This window comes from Nycticebus coucang, chromosome 20 (assembly GCF_027406575.1).
Source record: "Nycticebus coucang isolate mNycCou1 chromosome 20, mNycCou1.pri, whole genome shotgun sequence".
Taxonomy (NCBI): domain Eukaryota; kingdom Metazoa; phylum Chordata; class Mammalia; order Primates; family Lorisidae; genus Nycticebus; species Nycticebus coucang.
The window spans coordinates 2,152,226-2,176,996 of NC_069799.1; the positions used below are offsets into that span (position 1 = coordinate 2,152,226).

Genomic DNA, 24,771 nt, shown 5'->3' on the forward strand with positions numbered 1-24,771 from the left:
AACAGAATAGTAAAATCTCTAATATTGTCTATCAAAAACAATAAAGGAGAAATAACAACAAACACCTCAGGCATTCAAACAATCCTCAATGATTACTACAAAAATCTCTATTCCCAGAAATATGAAAATCTGAAGGAAATGGACCAATACCTGGAAGTACGCCACCTTCTTAGACTCAATCAGAAAGAATTAAAAATTTTGAATAGACCTATACCAATCGCTGAAATAGTACCAACTATCGAAATCTCCCAAAAAACAAAATTTCACTACCAGATGGCTTCACATCCAAATTCTATCAAACCTTCAAGAGGAACTAGTATGTATATTATACGACCTTTTCCAACGCATAGACAAAGAAGGAATACTTACGAACACATTCCATAAAACAAGTATCACCCTCGTCCCCAATCCAGGAAAGGATACAACAAAGAGAGAAAATTATAGAACAAAAACATTAATGAATATCGATGCAAAAATATCAATAAGATCTTAGCAAACAGAATTCAACAACACATCAAAAAAATTGTGCACCAAAATCAAGTTGGTTTTATTCCAGGGTTACAGGATTGGTTCAATACATGCAAATCTATAAATATAATACATAACATCAATAAAATAAAAAACAAAGACCATATGATTTTTCTCAACTGATGCAGAAAAAGCTTTTGATAATAATATCTAGCATCTTTTCATGATCAGAACACTTAAGAATATAGGCATAGAAGGGACATTCTTATAGTGATAGAGGTCAGTTTAAGATACAGTAAACCCACAGCCAATATCATATTGAATGGAATAAAATTAAAAACATTTCCACTCAGATCTGGAACTAAAAAAGGATGCCCATTGTCTCCACTTCTATTCAACATAGTAATGGAAGTCTTAGCCATCACAATCAGGCAAGAGAAGGTGATCAAGTACATCCAAATAGGGTCAGAAGAGATCAAACTCTCACTCTTCACAGATGATATAATCCTATACATGGAAAATCCAAGGGACTCAAAAACAAAACTCTTACAAGTGATCAAGGAATACAGCAGTTTCTCAGAATAGAAAATCAATACTTTACACAACAGTAGCTTTTATATATGCCAACAACAGTCAACCTGAAAATACAGTCAAGGACTCTATTCCTTTTACAGTACCATCAAAGAAGATGAAATATCTGGGAATTTACCTAACAAAGGATGTGAAAATTCTATAAAGAGATAGAATTCTTTCTATAATTCTATAAAGAGAATTACGAAACTCTGAGAAAAAAATAGCTGAAGATGTTAACAAATGGAAAACATTCGGGAAGAATCAAGATTATAAGAATGTCCATAGTACCCAAAACAATCTACAAATTTAATGCAATCCCTATTAAAGCACCATTGTCAACTTTAAAGAGCTTGAGAAAATAGTGCTTTGTTTTATATGGAATCAGAAAAAAACTCAAATAGCCGAGACATTACTCAGAAATAAAAACAAATCAGGAGGTATCATGTTACCAGACTTCCGGCTAGCCTATAAATCTATAGTGATCAAAATGGCATGGTACTGGCACAAAAACAGATAGATTTATGGAGCAGAATAGAGAACCAAGAGATGAACCAAGCTACTCATTGTCATTTGACCTTTGATAAGTTTATCAAAAACATTCAGTGGGGGAAAGACTCCCTATTTAACAAATGGTGCTAGGTGAAGTGGCTGGAAACCTATAGAAGTCTGAAACTAGACTACCACCTTTCACTATTAACAAAAATTGATTCTCACTGGAAAAAGGATTTAAACTTAAGACATGAAACTATAAAAATACTAGAAGAGAGTGAAAGTAAAACACTTGAAGAAATCAGTCTCAGAGAATATTTTATGAGGAGGACCTCGTTGACAATTGAAGTAACACCAAAAATCCATTATTGGGATCTGATCAAAGTAAAAGACTTCTGCACAGCCAAGAACACAGTAAATAAAGCAAATAGACAACCTTCATAATGGGAGAATATTTTTGCAGGTTATGCTTCTGAAAAAGGTTTGATAACTAGAATCTACAGAGAACTCAAAGTAGTCAATAGTAAGGAACAAATAACCCCATTTCATTGTGGGTAAGAGACTTGAACAAAAACTTCTCTGAATAAGACAGGCACATGACCTACAAACACATGAAAAAGTGCTCATAATCTTTAATCATGAGAGAAATGTAAATCAAAATCACTTTGAGATATCATCTAACTCCAGTAAGATTACCCCCCATCACAAAATCCCAAAACTACACATGTTGGCATAGATGCAGAGAGAAGGGAACACTTCTGCACTGCTGGTGGGAATGGAAACCTATATATTCCTTTTGGAAAGAAGTTTGGAGACTAATTAAGGAACTAAAAGCAGACCAATACCTCTACAAGGTACATACCCAGATGATCAAAAAATATTTTACAACAAAGACATTTGCACCAGAATGTTTATTGCAGCCCAATTCATAGTTGCCAACACATGGAAACAGCCCATGAATGGATTAACAAATTGGGATATATGTACACCATGGCATACTATGCAATCATAAAAAAGATGAAGACTTCACATCTTTTATGTTTACCTGGATGGAGCTGGAACATATTCTTCTTAGTAAAGTATTTCAAGAATGGGGGGGAAAGTATCCAATGTACTCAATACAACTATGAAATAAATATATAATCACCTACACATTCATACAAATGGTAAAATATAAATATAGTCCAGAAAGTAGAAAGGAAGAGGAGAGAGAGGAGAGGGTGGAGGGAGGTAGAGGGAGGGTATTTAGAGGGAACTCACCTAATGTATATGATGCAATGGTACACTTCAAAACTATTACAAAAAGAGTATAGTTGTGATGGATGTGTTAATCAGTTCATTGTAAGCATTTCACATTGTATATCATATCAGTACATTGAACCCCCAAAATGCATTAATGTACACAGTTATGATTTAATAAAATAAATAAATAAATAATAAAACATAATTCTAAAAGTAAGTCAGGGAAAATATAAGTAAAAAGGTAGTAAAAATGCTTAAAAAAAGTGGATAAAAATAAGAACAGGAACTTTTCAAAGGATCATAGTCCAATGGCCAAAAAACACCAAGAAAAATGCTTAAATCTCTAATCATCAGGGAAATATAAATTAAAACCACCACAATGAGATATCATCTACATCCAAAGAGAAAATAGCACTTATCAAAAAGGCAGAAAACAACAAATGCTGGTATGGATGTGGAGACAAAGGAAACCTTATTCGCTCTCGCTGGGATTAAAAACTAGTACAACTTCTAGGCTCAGCACCTGTAGGTCAGTTAGGGTGCTGGCCACACACACCTGGGCTGGTGGGTTCAAACCCAGCCCTGGCCTGCTAAACAACAATGACAACTACAACAAAAAAATAGCTGAGCATTTTGGTGGCTGCCTGTAGTCCCAGCTACTTGGGAAACCAAGGCAAGAGAATCACTTAAGCCCAAGAGTTTGAGGTTTCTGTGAGCTGTGATGCCATTGCACTCTATTGCACTCTGCTGAGGGCGTCATAGTGAGACTGTCTCAAAAAAAAAAAAAGGCTCGGTGCCTGTGGTTCAAGTACCTTAGGCGCCAGCCACATACACCTGAGCTGGTGGGTTCAAATCCAGCCTAGGCCCACCAAACAACTACGACGGCTACAACAAAAAATAGCCAGGCATTGTGTCAGTTGCCTGTAGTCCCAGCTACTTGGGAGGTGAAGGCAGGAGAACCACTTGAGCCCAGGTGTTGGAGGTTGCTGTGAGCTGTGATGCCACAGCACTCTACCCAGGGCCACAGCTTGAGACTCTGTCTCAAAAAAAGAAAAAACTGTACAACTTCTATGGAAAGTTACATGAAGATATGGAGGTACCCCAGAGAACTTAAGGTAAACTTACTATTTGATGCAGCAATACCACACTTAGGTATTTACCCAAAGGAGAAAAATCATTTTGTTAAAAAGACAGTTTCAATCTGAAAGTTTATAGCACCATAATTCACAACTGGAAAGATGTGGAAACAACCCAAGTGCCCACCAATATATCAGTGTATAAATAAAATGTGATATATGTATTCCATAGAGTAGAAATAGTTCATTTTAAAAACGGTGATCTACTATGTTTTTTAACAACCTGGGTGGAACTGGAGGCCATTCTATGTGATGTATCACAGAATGGGAAAAACACCACACGTACTTAATTCTAAATTGCAACTAGTAGATCAATACTTAATGTGCACATCTGGAACTAAAACTCAACATAAATCAGGTAGGTGGGAGGGGAAACAGGGGTTGAGTAAATTCACACTTAACTGATCCAATGCACACATTCTAGGGGAAGGACACACTTATAACTTTGACTTAAAATGTATAAAAGCAAATTATGTAAGTAAATGATGTGTACCCCTATGATATTCTGAAATAATAAATAAAATATAGCCTAAAAAAAGAGGTAAAGTCTCCATCTTTTTAATGGCTATATAATATTCCATGGTATACATAGTCCACAGTTTGTTAATCCATTCATGGGTCGATGGGCACTTGGGCTGCTTCCATGGCTTGGTAATTATGAATTGGGCTGCAATAAACATTCTGATGCAAATATCATTGTCATAAAAGGATTTTTAGTCATCTGGATATATGAGTAGTGGAATTGCAGGATCAAAGGGCACATCTACTTTTTGTTCCCTCATTGTTCTCCAAACTTCGTTCCAAAAGGAACATATTAGCTTGCATTCCCACCAGCAGTGCAGAAGTGTTCCCTTCTCTCCACATCCATGCCAACATGTGTAATTTGGGAATTTTGTGATGTGGGCTACTCTAACTGGAGTTAGATGATATCTCAAAGTGGTTTTGATTTGCATTTCTCTGATGATTAAAGATGATGAGCATTTTTTCATGTGTCTGTAGGCCATGCCCCTGTCTTCTTCAGAGAAGCTTCTGTTCAAGTCTCTTGCCTACAATGAAATGGGATCACTTGTTCTTTTCTTATTAATTAGTTTAAGTTTTCTATGGATTCTAGTTATCAAACCTTTGTCAGAAACATAACCTACAAACACCTTCTCTCATTCTGAGGGTTGGTTGTTTGCTTTATTTACTGTGTTCCTGGCTGTGCAGAAAATTTTTAGTTTGATCATATCCCAGTAATATATTTTTGGTGTTGCTTCAATTGTCAGGTGGTCCTCCTCATAAAATATTCTCCCAGGCCAGTTACTTCAAGTGTTTTCCCTGCACTCTCTCCAAATATCTTTATAGTTTTATGTCTTAAGTTTAAATCTTTTCTCCAGTAAGAATTAATTTTTGTTAATGGTGAAAGGTGAGGGCCCAGTTTCAGTCTTCTACAAGTCACCAGCCACTTCACCTAGCACCATTTGTTAAATAGGGAATCTTTTCCCCAATTTATATTTTTGATAGGCTTATCAAAGATCAAATGATGGTAAGTGGCTGGGTTCATCTCTTGGTTCTCTCTTCTATACCATAAATCTGCCTCTCTGTTTTTGTGCCAGGACCATGCCATTTTGATCACTATAGATTTATAGTATAGCCTAAAGTCTGATAGCTTGATTCCTCCTGATTTGTTTTTATTTCTGAGTAATGTTTTGGCTATTTGAGTTTTTTTTTCTGATTTCATATAAAACAAAGCACTATTTTTCCAGATCTTCAAAAGTATGATAATGGTGCTTTAATAGGGATTGAATTGAATTTGTAGATTGCTTTGGGTAAGATGAACATTTCAACATTGCTGATTCTTTCCAGTCATGAGCATGGTATACTTTTCCATTTGTTAACAACTTCAGCTATTTTTTTCTCAGAGTTTTGTAATTCTCCTTGTAGAGATCTTTCACATCCTTTGTCAGGTAAATTCCCAGATATTTCATCTTCTTTGGCACTACTGTAAAAGGAATAGAGTCCTTGACTATATTTTCAGGTTGACTGTTGTTGGCATATATAAAAGCTACTGATTTGTAAGTATTGATTTTGTATCCTGAGACCCTGCTGTATTTCTTGATTACTTCTAAGAGTTTTGTATTTGAGTCCCTGGGGTTTTCCAGGTATAAGATCATATCATCTGTGAAGAGTGAGAGGTTGATCTCCTCTGAACCCATTTGCACAAACTTGATCACCTTCTCTTGCCTGATTGTGATGGCTAAGACTTCCATTACTATGTTGAATAGCAGTGGAGACAATGGGAATCCTTGTCTGAATGGAAATGTTTTCAGTTTTATTCCATTCTATATGAAATTGCCTGTGGGTTTCCTGTAGATGGCCTCTATCAGTTTAAGAAATGACAAGTCAAAGCCAATTTTCTTAAGTGTTTGGATCATGAAAGGATGCTGGATATTACCAAAAGTTTTTTTCTGCATCAATTGAGAGAATCATATGGTCTTTGCTTTTTTTATTTTGTTTATGTGATGTATTATATGTATAGATTCACGTATGTTGAACTACCCTTGTAACCCTGGAATAAATGAGAGGGATGTTAGCCTTCTTCAAATTATCCCAGAGCTCTCTGAGAGAATGAGCAATTTTTGCTCTCCATTTCTCTTCCTCTTTGAGAGTTTTGGAGCGTTCAAAGGCTTTGTCTTCAATGTCAGAAATCCTTTCTTCTGCTTGCTCCACTCTGTTACTGAGAGATTCTACTGTATTTTTCAGATCTTTGAGGGCTGCAAATTCTTGCTTCAGTGCATCAAAATCTTTGGTGGTTTTGTCTTTAAATTTGTTAAATTCTTGAGACAACTTTTGAATTTCTCCTTGAATTTCTAATTCCGACTTTTGAATTGCTCCTCAAATTTCTGATTCCAAATTTTCCTCCATTCTATCAATCTTGTTTGCAATCCAAATTCTGAATTTTATTCTGACATCTCAGCCAGCTGTTTATGAATGGGATCTTCAGTTAAATCTGCCATATCTTCCCTTGGTGGGGGGGGAGGGGTGATCTATTCTGGTTATTCATGTTAACAGAGTTTTTCCGCTGATTCCACCCCAACTTGGTCATGGTGTATAATTCTTTTGATGTGCTGTTGAATTCTGTTTGCCAGGATCTTATTGCAAAATTTTTCATCAATATTCATTACTGATATTGGTCTATAATTTTCTCTCTTTGTTGGGTCTTTTCCTGGTTTGGGGATCAGGGTGATATTTGCTTCATAGAATATATAGGGAAATATTCCTTCTTTTTCTGTTTTGGAAAAGTTTATGTAATATAGGTATTAGTTCTTCTTTAAAGGTTTGATAGAATTCTGATGTAAAGCCATCTGGTCGTGGACTTTTCTTTTGGGGGAGATTTCGTATAGTTGATACTATTTCAGTGGTTGATATAGGTCAATTCAACATTTCCAATTCTTTCTGGTTGAGTCTAGGAAGGTGGCATGCTTCCAGGTATTAGTCTATTTCTTCCAGATTATCATATTTCTGAGAAAAGAGTATTTTGCAGGACCATTAAGGACTTTTTTTAAATTTCTGAGGTGTCTGCTGTTATTTCTCCTTTTTAATTTCTGATTGATGATATTAGGGATTTTACTTTTCTGTTTCTGATTAGGTTAGTCAATGGTTTATCAATTTTGTTAATATTTTCAAAAAACCAACTTTTTTATAACCTTTTATTTATAGAATTATAAATTACAAACTTATTTTGCTTAATCCTTTCAATTATCATATGAAGCAGGCTGGTTTTACAGGCAAGAATAGAAACACTGTTCCCATATTTAGCATAAAACAAGAGTGGGGATTTCAGCCTTGGCTTCCATGCTAACCACTGCTGTTTTTCTGATTTTGTGATACATCATTTTAAAGTAATCTAACTTACAACACTTTAAAATACAACACTAACATCTATAACATCTATTTCTGGCAGGTTAACTCTGAAGACAATCAACCTAATTAATTACCTCATAACCTGGCACATTTGAAGGCACTGTTATTACCTCTAACGTGACATCACAGCTATGTTTGAGGGCCCATGAGCCAAAACTGTAGCAAAGCTGATCTGAAAGGACCAGGAACACAATGGCCAAGCATACTTCCAAGTTTTACCTAGGTCTGGCATGTCCTCACTAACTGCTCAGATGGCAAGCTGAGGCACCAAGTGAAGGCCTGCTTAGGACTAGATGCTAATGAAAAATACAAGCAATATCAGACAGACATCTTTGAGGATTAGCATCCTTTGGAGCCCTGTTTCTGGTCATTACCAGCATGACAAAGGGCAATACCTTTGGAGTCTTGAATATGCAAGGAAAAGGTTAATTAAGCTGTCTGCAAGGTCCCTAAAAAGCCAATTTGCCCTAATTTCAGCCATGCCAAACCAAGAGAATGGTTATTTCCTTCCTGATCTCATTTTTTAGGAGAGAGCTGATCATTAGGGAAAACAGGAAATTCCATCCTGAAGTCTGGGGATGGGGGGGTGCGGTTGAATGGTGCATTTCCCAGAGTTGAGGATGCCGGAGGAAATACAATCTGCCACTGTGAAGGAAAGAAGCTATCTTGGTCAGCTTTGGTCTTCCACAGGACAATGGAACCAGTGAATAGTAAGATTAGGGCTTGGGTGACAAATCCTAGTAAAAGCAAGACTTTCTTGTGTGCAGTACAAAGGTCCACAATGAGAAGAGTCTTATGACAATCCTTAAAATTGTAAGCAAAATTTTGTGTGCATGAGTGTACCTGGCAAAGGGGGTCCTTTGTTGTCAAACCCTGAACTAGTGAAAAGGAATAAACCAGATATAGGTTAGGATACAAAAGCTACCAGATTAACACAGCCAGCCACATCTGAGCATTGTCAAAGCCATCATTGAAAACTTGGAACATGGATTCACAGAAGAGACAACTGGGCACTTGCTTTTGCACTCTTCTTCCTAAACATATGTCAAGTGTTTTCAAAACAAAGCCCAGTAAATACCCAGATTCAAGTATGCCCCAGAGCTTGGTCTATTGTTGCAGGAATCTTAGGGATCCTTATGTCCATGTTTGGATCATTCATTCACCAAAATTAAACCCCATGATACAAGATCTGACAGAGCAGGACTCCTTTCTCCATGGCATGTGCTAAATTCAGAGGTGGCAGTAGCTGAAGTGGAAAACACTGGAATTTTTCCTTGGGAGTGGACTGTGATGAGAGGTTCCTGACACAAGCATAACCTACTGTATTTTCCCTGACCCTTCCCTTTGTTTTTGAAGACAGAGCAGAAATCATCTTCTCTGAAGATATTTGGTAATAATTCCAAAACCCAAAAATACATGCTTCCAGTACACCGTGCTTTCAGGTATTCGGGGACTAGTTCAGCTGGTGGATGAGCTGATCGATGCGCTCACCCCAATAGCCAGGTGAGCCGATCTCTTTGAAGAAGCCCACTTTATTCTTGGTAGCATGATGGGCCACTGAGAGTTGGAAAGGACGTAAAAACCTTGAGATCTCCTGGAAATATTTCCCCGGGAAGGCAATTTCATGAATGAGGTCTTCCAAGCAAATGACACCAAACCTCCCTAGGTGCTCCTCTATGACTGTGTTATCTGTCAGAGGAATGGTCTTATTCTTGACCTTGGCTTGTCCACGTTTCAAGATGAGTTCCTGGACAGATTTCAGATTTGGAAATCCCCAGGTCACATAAGGTTCCACTATACATAGCATTTTCAGACTCTGAGGGGTGACTCTAACAAAGACACCACTGAAAATTTTCTTTAGGCGAAGTCTTGTAATTGTCTTGTGCACCAGTAAACTCACTCCATTAATCCTTTGGATGCATACAACAAAGGCTAGGGAATGTTTATCCGGTAATTCCAAGGCATAAGGTTTTACTTCTAGTCACCTGACACACACTGTGTCACGCTGCTGTTGGCTGTCGCCAGGAATCATGCAGAAATGATTCTAGTCACTTAAACCTGAGCTCTTTTCCTTTCCTCTGCTCCTTCTTTGCCAAAAGTGCCTGCTTTGCCTGGGCGGCTTTGAGGCTTGATAAGCCTTCCTCTTTTTCAGTAGATTTTCTGGGACCAAATGTATCTTTTTTCTTTCCTCACACTTCACCATCTTTCCAGCGTTCCACTACTGATCATGGGCCAAAACCAACTTTTTGATTTGTCGATCTTCTGAATGATGCTTTTGTTTTCAATTTCATTTAATTCTGCTCTCATTTTGATTATTTCTTTTCTTCTTCTGGGTTTGTGGTTGAAATGTTCTTCCTTTTCTGGTTGTTTGAGATGACCCAGTAAGTTGTTGACTTCCTCTCTTTCCATTCTCTTGATGAGGGCTTGCAATGCTATAGAATTTTCCTCTTAGGACTGCCTTTGCAGTATCCCACAGGTTTTGATAATTCATGTCTTCATTGTCACTTTGTTCCACAAATTTTGTAATTTCTTTCTTAATTTCATCTTTGACCCAGCTATCATTCAGCATAAGATTATTTAATTTCCATGACTTCTTTTGAGTGTGAAGATTCCTGTTGTTGTTGAGTTCAATTTTTACTCCATGATAGTCTGAGAAGATACAAGAAATAATTTCTATTCTTTTAAATTTTCTAAGGTTAGACTTGTGACCTAAGATGTGATCAATTTTGGAGGGTGTTCCATGGGCTGATGAGAAGAATTTGTACTCAGCGTTATAGGATGAAATGTTCTGTAGATGTCTGTTAATTCTATTTATTTAGAGTCAAGTTTAAGTCCAATATTTATTGATTTATTTTTTCTTGGAGGATCTATCCAATAATGCCAGACACTGCACTATTATAGTGCAGGAAGATATCAAATTGTTCATATCTGTTAGGGTTTCCTTTATAAATTGCATATATGTTTGTGGAGAGTGGGCTATGAGACTTGCAGGGCCCTCACAGCCTGGGGAACATTCAGAGAATGAACCCCCAACTGCTTCTCCTCCATTCCCCAAACAGCCATATTCCTTTCTTCATGCTCCCTTCTACCAGAAGTCACGTAGCTCTTTCTTTGTCCAGTTAACTATGCAGAGACCTTTGTGATCTTTGCCTTCCTACTTCTTATAATATGTTAATGAAGTAATGAAGCTAACTAGAAACTACTAAGTCACATAGATCTTCCTTTGTTTTGTCAACTATGCTGAGATCCTTGAGATCTTGCCCATCTTACTTCTTGTCATATGTTAATAAAGTTGAGTAGAAACCATTAATCTGATAATTTGTCTGTATTAAAGTCATTTATATTTTCCAACTGTATTGTAAGATCAAAACTATGTCTTTTGTTTATGCTATTTTCCCATATTGTCTGTGGTACTTCCCTGTAGAGAACCCTGTACAGATACTATAAAATAAAGCTGATTTTTGTGCTTTGGTTCTGGCTGCAGCCATCAGTTTGGCCAGCCCTCACAATCTCATCCTCTGTTTCCATGTCTTCTCTTGTAACATATTTTTCTCATTCCCCACCCATTCCACTCTGGTTCACTCCTCTTTGCCATGCTGGTTCGCGACATATGTTAATAATTGAAATCTCTTCATACTGAGTGTTTTCCTTGAAAAATACATAGTGATGATTCTTATCTTTCTTTACCATTTTTGGTTTAAAGCCTATTACATCTGCAAATAAGATTGCAACCCATGCTTTTTTCTCATTTCCATTTGCCTGAAATACAGATGTCCATCTGTTCACCCTCAGTCTATTTTTATCCTTTAAGATAAGATGAGATTCTTGTATGCAACAGATATCTGGCCTGAGTTTTGTAACCAGTCAGCCAACCTGTGCCTCTTTAGAGGACAATTTAAGCCATTCACATTAATTGAGAGTTTAATAAGCATGGTAGTGTTTTGGTTGCCATGTTTTTCAAGTGTCCACTGGATATTTTTGATCCTTTCACCATTATGGATGTTAGTTTTTGTTCGTGGTTTTCTGGGTGAGTTTACGTTGGTGGTAGACCATTAAGCTGATCATTCTGGAGGATGGATCTGAGAATATCCTGGAGAGCTGGTTTAGTTATGGCAAATTTCTTCAACATGTGTATGTAGACAGGTAAAGTATTTGATTTCTCCATCACAAATGAAATTCAGTTTATCTGGATACAGGACGCTGGGCTGAAAGTTGTTTTGTTTTAGGAGATTGAAGGTTGATGGCCATCCTCTTCTGGCTTGAAAAGTTTCAGCTGAGAGATCTGTAGTCATTCCAATATTCTTCTCCATATATGTTATACTTTTCTTATGTCTGGCTGCTTGCAGAATTTTCTCCATCTTAACTTTGGCAAAGTTACTTACAGTGAATGCTTTATTTGGACTGAGTTGTGCTGGGGTTCTGAAACTGTCTGCTATCTGAATTTCTGTATCCCTTGCCATACTTGGAAATTCTCCTCCATTATATCTTGGAGTACAGCACCAGTGCCTTTATGATCATCCTCTTCTCCTTCAGGAATTCCTATAAGATGAGTGTTTGTTCTTTTGGGGTGGTACCACAACTCTCTCAGAAAGTGATTCATTTTTGCTCTCCACTTCTCTGCTGCTTTCAGCATTTGAGAGCATTCACCAGCTTTGTCTTCAATTTCAGAGATCCTCTCTTCTGACTGCTCCACTCTATTCATAAGGGTTTCTACTGTATTACCATGTTCCTTGAATAACTTTCTCATTTCTTTGAGGTCTGCAATTTCTTTTTGCTTTGTGTCTAAGTCCTTGGAGATTTTTGTCTTTGAATTCATTGATTTCTTGAGACAACTTTTGAACTACTCCTTGAATTTCTAATTACAACTTTACTTCCATTCTATTAATCTTGTTTGCCATCCATATTCTGAATTCTATTTCTGATATTTCAGCCATTTGTTTATGAATGGCATCTTCTGTTGTATCTCCTTTGTCATTCCCTGGGGGGAGTTGATCTACTCTGATTATTCATGTAGCCAGAGATTTTCTGCTGGTTCCTCCCCATGATTATTTTTCACAGTTTGACTAAAGAAGCTGGTAAGGTGAGATTGGATTGAGGGCTCTAGGAGTTGTAGTTAACTAGCCCTTTACCAAAGAGCTGGGACTGGTGACTCTTTCCCCTGCAGCTTTACAAACACGGCTTTTCCCCTACAGCTTTACAAACATCCCTTTCAGTCCTGCAGCCTGAGACTCTGGGGACCTGATTGATGTGATGGAGCTAGTTGGCTCTGTCTTGTATTCAGCCAGCCTCTATTCAATCCTAGTGAATCAGCACTTTGGGGCTTAAATCTCAGCTGGGGTGAAATGCAAGCAACTAAGACACCATGCCCCCCACCATTGACAACTGGATTAGGACAATCAGTCCCTCCCACAAAGACACACCAGGGCTCAACCTTGGAGGATCCCTGGGCGGCTGGCCCAGGTCAAGAGTTCCAAACAATTGTCCCAAGCACCACAATCATTGTTCAAGTGGGAGAGTTCAGAAGGTCTCCAGCAACCCAACAGCAGGGGTTCACTGGCAGCTCAAGTGTGACTCACTCGAGTGCTCAGTGGAGACAGAAAGGCCTGCCCAGCAAAAGAGTTAGTCCAGGGGTGTTGGAACCTCCTTCCCCACCTTGCACCTCAGCCTCTAGTAACCCCCATGGGGCTGTGGCCCAGTTCCCTCCAAAGAGCAAATGCACCAGGCATTCAAGACTTCAATGCCTCCTCAGCCAGGCTGTCACCCTCTGCCATCAGCAGGCAGGGAGAGCTTAAGCCTGACTCCCGAAGGTGCTCATTGGAAACTGGGGAATGTTCCTCTTGAATCTGTTCCAAGCCAGGGGTTGCTGTCACAGCACATGTTTTTCTCCCTCAGAGACCACGCCTCTGCCCAAGCTGCACTCCTCTTCTAGTACCACTGTAGAGCAATGCCTAGCTCCCTCTTGTGGTCTACAGAATTGGGGAAGTGTGTCTCCAAAATTTGACACCAGCAGGAGAGCAAGCATGCCACTATCAGCACCTCTGCTAGGTACTTATGTGGCACCAGGTCAGTCCCCCTCTCCCTGCTTCTCTCCACTTCTACTTGAGTCACAGTTTCAGCATAGCTGTGCTGCAGCCCATGGAATACCTGGCCCTAGAAAGGAACCTTCAGACACACTGGCTCTACAGGGAGTAGGCTTCCAGACTGCAATGCGAGGTGAGAAGTGTGGACTAGGAGTTCAGAATAGCAGGTAAAATATTTGTTCATCTTTTATGCCAAGCAAAAGAATGGCCCCTCACAGTGGAATCTTTCTGGAGAAGGAGTCCCGGCCTTCAGTGGCTCTCTCCTGTGGGGTGAAACAAGAGGTCTTCTGTTCACTTCTCATATGTAGACATCATACAGTGAGCCACTCTCTTGGAGGAGGGGATGGACTCTCTTCCTCTTTGGGATTGGTTTTGTACCTGAAATTTGCTTCCTTGGAGTCACAGCTTGCCTCAGCAGGGATGACGTGCAGTTATCAATAGCTCTCAGCTCAGCTCCTAACATTCATCTTTATTAGGTTCATTCTGACCATTATCTCTCCTACTGGACAGGAGCTTCTGTTGAAAGATGGCTCCAGTTGGCCATTTTATCTCTCCCACCATTTATTTATTTTTTATTTTATTTACTTATTTATTTATTTATTTTTGAGACAGATTCTCACTTTGTAGCCCTCGGTAGTGTGCAGTGGTGTCACAGCTCACAGCAACCTCAAATTCTTGGGCTTAAGGGATTCTCATGCTTCAGCCTCCCAAGTGGCTGGGACTACAGGCACCCACCACAATGCCTGGCTATTTTTAGAGACGAGGTCTCTCTCTGGTTCACACTGGTCTCAGGCAATCCACCTGCCTTGGCCTCCCAGAGTGTTAGGATTACAGGCGTGAGCCACTTCACCCAATAGGAGCTTATTTTTAAACATAGTAACTTTGAGAAACTGATAGAAACACAAGTTTAAGTGTAGAGCAGATGGTAGGATGAGTGTGGAGTTCAGATGTCTGGGATGGAAATATAAAGTTGGGATTCATCAGCAATGACAAGAAGCCAGATGAGGTTACTTAGTGAATGAAAGCAGAGAAGGCAAGAGAAGAGATTCAAGGCCAGAGCCCTGGGCTACTCCACCCTACGAGGAAGATGTGTGGGCATAAAACACCAAGATAGACTGAGGAACAATATGCAGAGAGGGAGTGGAAACCCAAGACTGTGTCCAGGATACTAGAAAAGAAGGTATTCTAAGGGAGGAGAAACCAACAGGGCTGAAAGTTGCTGATAGGAGAGGATTAAGAATTGATTGTTGTATTAACAAATGCAGAAGTCATTGGTCACATTACCTTTTGCCAGTCACATGTGTTCCAAATATTTTCTTCCATCTTGTGGCTTTTAGTACTATCATAATAGCAGCCATGTGGACCTCCTAATATCCTCCAGTACCCAATTTCCTCTTCATCTGTCTTTGTAGCTGCTTTATTTGTTTTCAACAACAGAGTTATTTAGTCCACCACACTCTTAGAAGTAGAAATACCACTGGTGATATCTAAATTTCAAAGTCTGAAGCAAAGAAATACATTTTTTTTTTAATTTCAGGTTAATATAAGGTTACAAATATGTAACCTGTAAACAACCAGGTTACATATTTGCATATATTAGATAGAATCCCTCTTGTAGTTGAAATACTTTTTTAATTTTTGCAACAAAGTCTCATTCTTTTACCCAGGCTGCTGTGCAGTGGCATAATCATAGCTCCCTGCAAATTCCTGGACTCAAGGATCCTTCCCACCTTAGCCTCCTAAGTAGGTGGGAATATAGGCATTTGCCACCATGCTCAAGAAATTTTTTAAAAGTTTTTTTGTAGAGAAGGGGGTCTTTGTGCACCTCTTTGTCTTTGTGCAGTCTCTTTGTGCACCTGGTCACAAAGAGAAAAACATTTTAATCCATATTTTGAGTTTCTGATTTCAGTTATCATATAATATCATTCATTTAAAAAAAAAAAAAACAACCTGTATTTGACAATTGTGGGAAGATGGCATGTGCCCAAAGGGAGAGATACTGGACTGAAGTGAATGGAAGAATGAATGAAGAAAGAATGTGAAGAACTCCACACTGAGAGGACTGTGTGAGGTACATAATCACCCAGGCTGAATCAAACAGCAGAAATAAGAAAGTGGAAGAAAAATAACAGGTATGAGCCCAGCTCCCAGAGGAAGGGAGACCCCTCCCCCCCAAAGGAGCTCTGTCATGGGCAACCAGCCCCCCAGCAAACAGGTTTCAAAAGCCGGCTCATCTTATCCCCCAGGAGAGCAGTTGCTAAGTCCCAGTCCTTCATTTTGAGGTCCCACCCCTGAGGCCCCATTCTGTCTGGCACAAAAGACCAAATATTTTTCCTGCAATCCTGAGCACCCAGATCGCCCTTCCCCTACACTAGTTGCTGGAAGGACTTCCTCCTCCCTATAGTGTCCGAAGTGTTTGACAAGCTCACTGGGAAGCTGAAGAAGTTTGCCGGTGGCCAACCTGCAGCTGAGAACATAGCACAGCATAAGCTTTGGCAAGGAGAAGGTGAACTACCCATTTCCTGCTCCTCAGGAATTCTCAGGCAGGTCTGTTTTCTGCCCTCCAGGACAACTTCTGATCTCCATTGGGTGGGCAGGGCCAGTGCTTAAATGATTTTGACTTTTGACTGAATATTGGATTTCTGGCCTTCCCCAGGTGAGGCTCTCTGAGCTCAATTGGGTGGGTGGGGCCAGGGTTTAAGTGACTTTGGACTGAACTTTGGACCTCTGACCTCCACCAAGTGGGGCTCTCTGAGCTCAATTGAGTGGGCAGGGCAGAGGTTTAAGCGACTTTGGACTGAACTTTGGATTAGCACTCTCCACTGGGTGGATGCTCCCTGAGTTCAGTTGGGTGGGCTGTGCCTGGTGCCTGAGTGACTGACTCTTATCTGAACTTTAGACCCGCACCCCCCCACCTGGCAGCAACCCCCTGAGCTTGACTGGGCAGCCGGTGCCCAGTGCCTAAGTGACTTTGAATTCTGGACCTACACTGTCCACAGAGGCGCAGCCCTCAGCTGGATGGGTCCAGCCAATAAGCATCTCTTCTGAACTCTGGGCCAGCGCTGCCTCATGAGATTGTTTTGGTGAGCAGAGCCAGTGCTGGCAGAGCAGCTTTGACTGGAAATACCTACTGATTCTTGTCCCCCTGGAAACACTGTTAGGGGCTATGGATTCACCACTATCTGCCTTTGTTAGTGCAGGGGTGCCCCTGCAATGGTAAGGAGTGGACTCATCAAGGACAATGTATCAATTCAACTAAAAAAGTATAATTAACATGTTAAAAAAAGAGAAAAAAAGGAAGAAGTCAAAAATACTCATGAGGAGGAATCAACAGAACTCTGGCAACATGAAAAATAAGAGCAAATCAACACCTCCTGGGGACATCAAAGAAAATACATCAGAAAATTCTATCCACAGAGAAATAGCTGAAATGTCAGAAATAGAATTTAGAATATTGATGGCAAATAAGACAATTGGAATAGAGGAAAAGTTGGAAAGAGAGAACCAAAAAATAGTTCAGAAGTTGTCTCAAGAAATTAATGAATTCAAAGACAAAGTCATCAAGGATATGGACATAATGAGGAAAGATATAGCAGAACTTAAGGAATTGAAAAAGGCATTTAAGGAGCTTCAAAATATAATAGACTAAAAAAAAAAATTTTTTTTTAAATCCAAACTGGCTAAGCACCTGTAGCTCAAGTGGCTAAGCCACCAGCCACATACACCAGAGCTGGGGGCGGGCAGGGGGTTGATTCAAGCCCAGGCCTGCCACACAACAATGACAACTACAACCAAAAAATAGCCGGGCCTTGTGGTGGGTGCCTGTAGTCCCAACTACTTGGAAGGCTGAGGCAAGAGAATCACTTAAGCCCAGGAGTTGGAGGTTGCTGTGAGCTGTGATGCCAAGTCACTCTACCCAGGGTGAAAGCTTGAGGCTCTGTCTCAAAAAAAAAAAAAAAGCCAAACTGACAAACAAAAAATGTAATAAGACCAGGCGCAGTGGCATGAGGGGGGGAGGCTGAGGTGAGGTGGGCAGATCTCCAGAGTTCACAGGTTAGAAACCAGCCTGAGCTCGAGTAAGAACCTGTCTCTAAAAAAAGCTGGATGCTGTGGTGGGCACCTGTAGTCCCAGCCACTTTGGAGGCTGAGGCAAGAAAATTGCTTGAGCTTAAGAGTCTGAGGTTGCTATGAGCTATGACACCATGGCACATTACTGGGGGCAGGAAAGTAAGACTCTGCATCAAAAACAAAAAAATAAACAAACAAATATAAAAAACCCAAAATACAGTAGAGTCCCTCAGAAATAAAGTTTATCAGTGTGAAAAAGAATCTCAGATAAAGAAGACAAAACTTTTGAACTATCCCATGCATTCAAAGAGGCAGAAAAATGGAGAAAAAGAACAGAATATTCCCTGTTCTTTTACCTAAAATGAAAGTGGAAACATTACCACTTCCATTTCTGATTTTAGCTATTTACATTTTCTTACTTTTTTCCTTAGTCAATCTCACTAAAAGTCTGTCAATTTTTAAATTTTTTTCAAATAATCAACTCTTGGAGAGTTATGGGATCATTCCAAGAAATAAAACATCGTATTATAGGGATTCCTGAAGGAGAAGAGGTTGGTCCCAAAGGCACAAATTCTCTGCCCTAAGACATTATGGCAGAGAATTTCCCAAGTATTGCAAGAGACACAGAAATTCAGATAGTAGATAGTTTCAGAACCCCAGCATGACTCAATCCAAACAAAGCATCTCCTAGACTCATTGCAATTAATTTTTTCAATGTTAATATGAAGGAAAAACTTCTGTAAGCAGCCAGGCATAAGAAAAGTATTACTTACAAAGGGAAAAAGTATAAGAATGACTGCAGATCTTTCAGCCAAAACTTTCCAAGCCAGAAAAGGATGGTCATTGAGCTTCAACCTTCTTAAACAAAACAATTTCCAGCCCAGGATTCTATACCCTGCTAAACTGAGTTTCATTTGTGATGGAGAAATCAAATACTTCACTGACATCCACATGCTAAAATGAAAGTGGAAACATTACCACTTCCATTTCTGATTTTAGGTATTTACATTTTCTTACTTTTTTCCTTAGTCAATCTCACTAAATGTCTGTCAATTTTTAAATTTTTTTCAAATAATCAACTCTTGGTTTAATCAGTTCTACCTATTGTTTTCCTATTTCATTCATCTTTAATTTTTATTATTTCCTTTATTCTGCTAGCTTTAGGTTTAGTTTGCATTTCTTTTCTGAGTTTTTCAGGATGTAAACTTTAACTATTGATTTGATATCTTTCTCTTTTTTTAATGTAGGCACTACAGCTATTTACATATGTAACCACTATTTTTGTTGCATCCAGTAAGTTTTGTTATGTTTTATTTTTACTATAATACATATCAAAGTATTGCCTAATTTCTCTTATATTTCTTCTTTAATCCATTGGATATGAGTGAATTTTCTTTTTCTAGCTTCATTTCATGTGGTAGGAGAAGATATTTTGTATTATTTAAATTTATAAAATTTTCTTGCATCTTGTTTTATAGCCTAAAATATGGTTATCCTGCAGATTGTCTCTTGCGCTCTTGAGGGGAACACATAATCTGCCATTGCTGCTGGAGCGCTCCCTATATAAATGTTAGGCTGAGCTGGTTAATGGTGCTGCTGAAGTCCTCTATGTCCTTAATGACCTTTAGTTTGGGTGTTACATTCACTATTGAAAATGAGGCACTGGAGTCTCCAGTTTACTGTATAAAGCTGTGTTTAAGGCAATCCATAAGCACATGCACAGTGTCACTAGCTAAGGGAAGCACAAAAACACAGCCAAGAAATATCTAACCTGGTAAAGACAAATCTCTCTCTATCCATCCATCCATTCAAACAATACCTATCTATTGCACATCCAGGAAGGAGAAAGGGAATTAATTAAAAGCAGGAGAGAGAGAAGTTGGGAGAAGAAAGAGGAAGACAATTCCATGCTGCTTTCTATTTCAAAGTACACTTTGGTTTCCATTTTTCCAGAAAATGGAGCCCCCAGATCCTTAATAAAGAAGGTTTTTCTTGTTGTATAACCTCTGGTTTCATGACTTAAAATATTTTCAATGACAATTTTAGATATCATTATCATACCTTCTCACTGATGTGGGAACATAACAACCTTGTAAAAGGCAATCAGACAGTAATTCAGCTGTATGTATTACATTTGACTTGGTAAAATATTCATAAAATCCAAGACCAACTGAGTGTAAGTCTTTTCTCTAAGGTTTGCTCCAGGAGCTACACTTACAAAACAGATTAAATTGTCGTTTTTCTTTGCTGACTTTTTTTCCTTTTTCTTTTTCTTTTCTTTTCTCTTCTCCTTCTTCCATTTCTTCTTTTCTTGCAGCACCTATACTTGAATTAGTAACTCCACTCCACATGTAGGGTAATAGCATCACATTTTGGTCACTGGCTTAAAGCATATCCTGTAAGTCTTCAAAAGGAGTTGACTCCCAGAGTGCTCCACAGTTGGGTCTTCCATTAGCCACTGAACTCTTACAGGCAACCTTCTGGATGGTGAGAGACATGGTGACATCACATGATGTTGCCTTGATCTTTACTTTTGACATGTGCCTTTGGCAGAGGCAGTTCTGGGTGAGAGGCCATAAAGGTGAACTGAAGTCACTACTCATTCTCAAATGTCTTGCTCCTATCCCTCTAATGGTGATTTACAGTCCTGTCATCCAAAATGTGCTCCATGTGAAAGGTAAGTGTTGGTGAGGATGTGAAGAAGACAGAATGCTTGTACACTGTGGGTGGAATATAACTTAGAACAGTCATTATGGGAAACAGTGTGAAGGGTCCCTGCAAAGCCAAAAATAGAACTACCATATGATCCAGCAATCCCAGTACTGGGTATTAGTATTTCAAATACCCAGAAGACTTGAAATCAGTACATTGAAGAGATGTCTACACCCCATGTTCATTGCAGCACCATTCACAATAGCCAAGTTATGGAAGTGTCCCTCAACAGCTAAATGGATAAAGAAAATGTAGTATATATACACAAGGGGATACTAGTCAGCCTTCAGAGATTCTTTCATTTTTTACAACAAAGGTGGAATTGGGTAAGTGCAAGAAGCCAGGCACAGAAAGACAAATACTGCACATCTCTGCAATATATGGGCCTAAGGTGAAGGAACTCGGAGATGCAGAGCAGGGTGATGGCTGCCAGAAGCTGGAGGGTGAGGGGTGGGGAGAAGATGGGAAAGGTACATGGCTCCAGTTAGAGAGGAGGAATTAGTATTTTCTGAGATATATTGCATAGCATGATGACTACAGCTAATAATATTGTACCTTTTTAAATTCTTGACAGTAAACTTCAAATGTTCTCACCACAAAAAAAAAAAATGTTTTCTAGGTGGTGCATATATTGAATAGCTTTATTTACTTACTCTACATTGTACTGATAAATCATAATATCACTTTGTGCCCCACGAATATATACAAGTATAATTTGTCAATTTACAACTTTTAAAAATGTCCTCTGTGAACCCGCTGTCTCAATATCATCAGGTAACTTGTTAGATATGCAAGTTCTCAGACCACAACCCAAACGTACTGGACCAAAAACTTTAGGGCTGGGTTCTAGAGATCTGTGTTTAAACAATCCATGGTTCTGATACACCCTAAAGTTTGAGGACCAATTTTGGTTTTAGTGCGTTAAAGAGAAATGTGTCCACCTGGAGGTGCAGTAACAGTTCCACTAATTTGAAAGGTCAGAACCTCGTCATTTCTTGTTTTCTTCATGCTTTTGGTGAATACGACTTTTTATTTTTTTAAGGCAAGATGTAACTTAAAACTAAGATCACAAAACAGTTAATATAGTTAATAAACACTGAATTTCCACACAATAACATGTACATTTTGTAAACTGAATTAAAATTATACATTCAACATAACTCAACAAATAAGACACAGAATAAATTTTTTTTTTGAAAAAATATGGGCAAAACACCGTATGTTCACAGGTGAAGTGGAAATTGAAGGCAAAAGAGAGTTATGATGTAGGGAATAGGATTGAAGCTGTCATTGTCCTTGCTTGTGGTGACATGTCACCTGAGGACATAGAGGATTAGGTGTTGGAGGGTCAATTTCAAGACCTGATAAATATCCCTTTCTTATCATTTTGATGTTGCTATATTTCTTCCTCTGAGGAAGTGAGGTTTGATACCTTTGGATGAAAAAAAGTTGCAAAATGGAGCCCTGCTCTTAGCTGATCCTTCTTATCTTTATTTTCATCTTGTATGATTACAAAAGAGACATTGAGCTATTCTTAAAAGAAAGGACTTTGTCATATTGCCATCATGGTCCTGGACATTATTTACTCTTGTGTCCACATTGCCACGAATCCTTTCAAATCAGCGACAGCTGCTGATCTGGGCAGCGGCTCTTTGGGCTTGCTGTCAGTAACCTCTTATTCAGGTTGGTATTGTTCATCCAGACTCAGAAGTCTGGTAGTTGTTCTTCAGCCTGAGATTCCCAAAGATATTTTTATCTGTTTGGGCAAATACTGTTTCCTTTGCAAGGGTGGGTATCCTCAGTGTAGTGTCCAATATCTATGTATAAAAGCTTTTGAAATTAATTACATTGTGGGCTTGGCTTCTTTCAGGGTGTGACCCTTTGCTACCATGCCTTGTGCTGCTAATATCCAAAAAGCATATTCCCTGGATTGTTCCTGATCCTGCTGTTTGAAATATCTACATGTAGTTCTGACATTAATGACAATTGTGTTTAGAATGGAATTTGAGGATTTTTCCCAGATTATGATTTCTTTAACTACTGAACTGAGTTTTATAAATACATGAATATTAAGAGATGACCTATGTTAGTTTGTGGATTAAAAACCAAAATGCTTCAAAACAAGATAAGGGAATCATTTTGTGGATAGTGCATGAGTTATGCACAAATTAATACTAAAGAATGTTCAAACATTTGACTATTTTTTCTAGAAAAAAATGTGAATTAACAAAACCAACACAGAGAGGGTGGAGCAAGACGGTGGCCGAGTAACAGCTTCCCTGCAACTGGGCACGGTGAGTCTGGGGAGATAAGACTCCAGGCATCTCTGGCTGGTGGGCTTTGCCTATAATCATCCCTTTCAGGATACAGGGAGTCAGCAAGGGACTTCTGGACCCCAAGAGGAGGACAAAAACAGTGGAAAACTGGCAAGTGGTTGCGTGTGTTCAATTGCCCTAATCCCGCTGGCAACCATACATACAAGCAGCAGTGAGACTGCAAACCAGAAAGGCCTTACCTGTGAACTGTTTTGGTGTTTTTGGACTTGGCACTCAGTTGAACTGCCTTGGGAAGAGCTTGAGTAGGAGTGTGGAGAACTTTGGGCATTGTCTAGGGTCCCAGACTGAGCCACTGAGCCAGACGGAGCTAATAGTGCTCGGCTGTGGGCCGCAGGAAGCCATTGTGAGAGAACTTCCCCAGCAAGTTCTGCTCTCAGGGTCGCAGAGCAAGGATTGGGCGGGAGCTAGTGACCTAGTGACTGAGAAGCCTAAAGGTGGGGACTGAGCTGCCTTACAGCCTTAACCCTCAGGGGCAGAGTGAGACCAGTTTTGGCACACTGGAGCCTTGAGCTGCTGCCCTGGGTAGAGTGTCGTGGTGTCACAGCTCATAGCAACCTCAAACTCCTGGGTTTGGTGCTGCCCAGACCTCCATAAGAGCTGTGCTGTGACCCCTGACCCGCAACCCACGCCCACCGGGCCACCACATAGCCTGACCAGGAACTGTGGGAGCCAGGCAACCCTACATCCTCCCTTCTGTACCCTCCCTGCCTCCACACAGGCCCGCTCATCTGGCCAGGGACTCTGGTAGCCGCGTGCCCTCTGGAGCCCTCCCTGACTCTGTGCAGAGCCCTTCTCCTGGCCAGAGACTGCTGGAGCCTTGGGCTCTCTGTGCCAAAGTCACTGGGCACCAGGCACTCCCAGAACCATGCGCACCACCTCCCGCCCTGTTGCTGGATCCAGGTGTGTCGCACTCCGGAGCTGCTTCCACAACCAGAACTCCCTGGCTGGGGCAGCCCCAAAGGAACTACACAGGGTCACTCCCTACAAAGATCCAGCAATAATAGAGTGATCATGCTGGGGTCTAATCTTGGAGAGACACCTCACCAACTCTGAGGATGGCCAGAGGCAATGGTGAAAAACAATCATGAGGTGAAATCAACAGAAAAACTCTGGCAATATGAATAATCAGAGTAGATCAACTCCCCCCAAGGATCAATGGGGCAGACACAGCACAAGATCCCAAGCACACACAAATAGCTGTGATGTCAGAAATTGAATTCAGAATCTGGATAGCAAATAAGATCGAATTAGAATTCCAAGCAGTAAACCAAAAGATATTTCAAGAATTCAACGAATTCAAAGACCAAATGACCAAAGATTTTGGCACATTGAGACAAGAAGTTGCAGCCCTCAAAGATTGGAGAAACACAGTAGAATCGCTCAGTAACAGAAGGGACAAGGTAGAAGAAAGTATTTCTGACATTGAAGACAAAGCTTTCAAATGCTCCCAAACTCTCAAAGAGGAAGAGAAATGGAGGGCAAAAACAGATCACTCTCTCAGAGAGCTCTGGGATAATTCAAAGAAAACCAATTCGTCTTATAGAAATCCCCAAAAGCGATGAAGTGGCTTCAAAAGACACAGAGTCTCTTCTCCATGAGATTATGAAGGAGAACTTTCCAGACATACCAAGAGATTCTGAAATTCAGATAGCAGACAGTTTCAGAACTCCAGTACAACTCAACCCGAACAAGACATCCCCCAGACACATCATAATCAATTTCACTAAAGTTAATATGAAGGAGAAAATTCTGAAAGCAGCCAGA

The 24,771-nt window shown here is 39.8% G+C and overlaps 1 protein-coding gene and 1 pseudogene across 1 annotated transcript in view; both read right to left on the reverse strand.

Moving 5' to 3' along the window:
- Nucleotides 1-24,771, reverse strand: part of GHSR (growth hormone secretagogue receptor) — a 98,335-nt gene that overhangs the window by 67,564 nt on the left and 6,000 nt on the right. The window lies entirely within an intron of this gene.
- On the reverse strand, nucleotides 9,057-10,014 carry LOC128572761 (60S ribosomal protein L7-like 1; annotated as a pseudogene).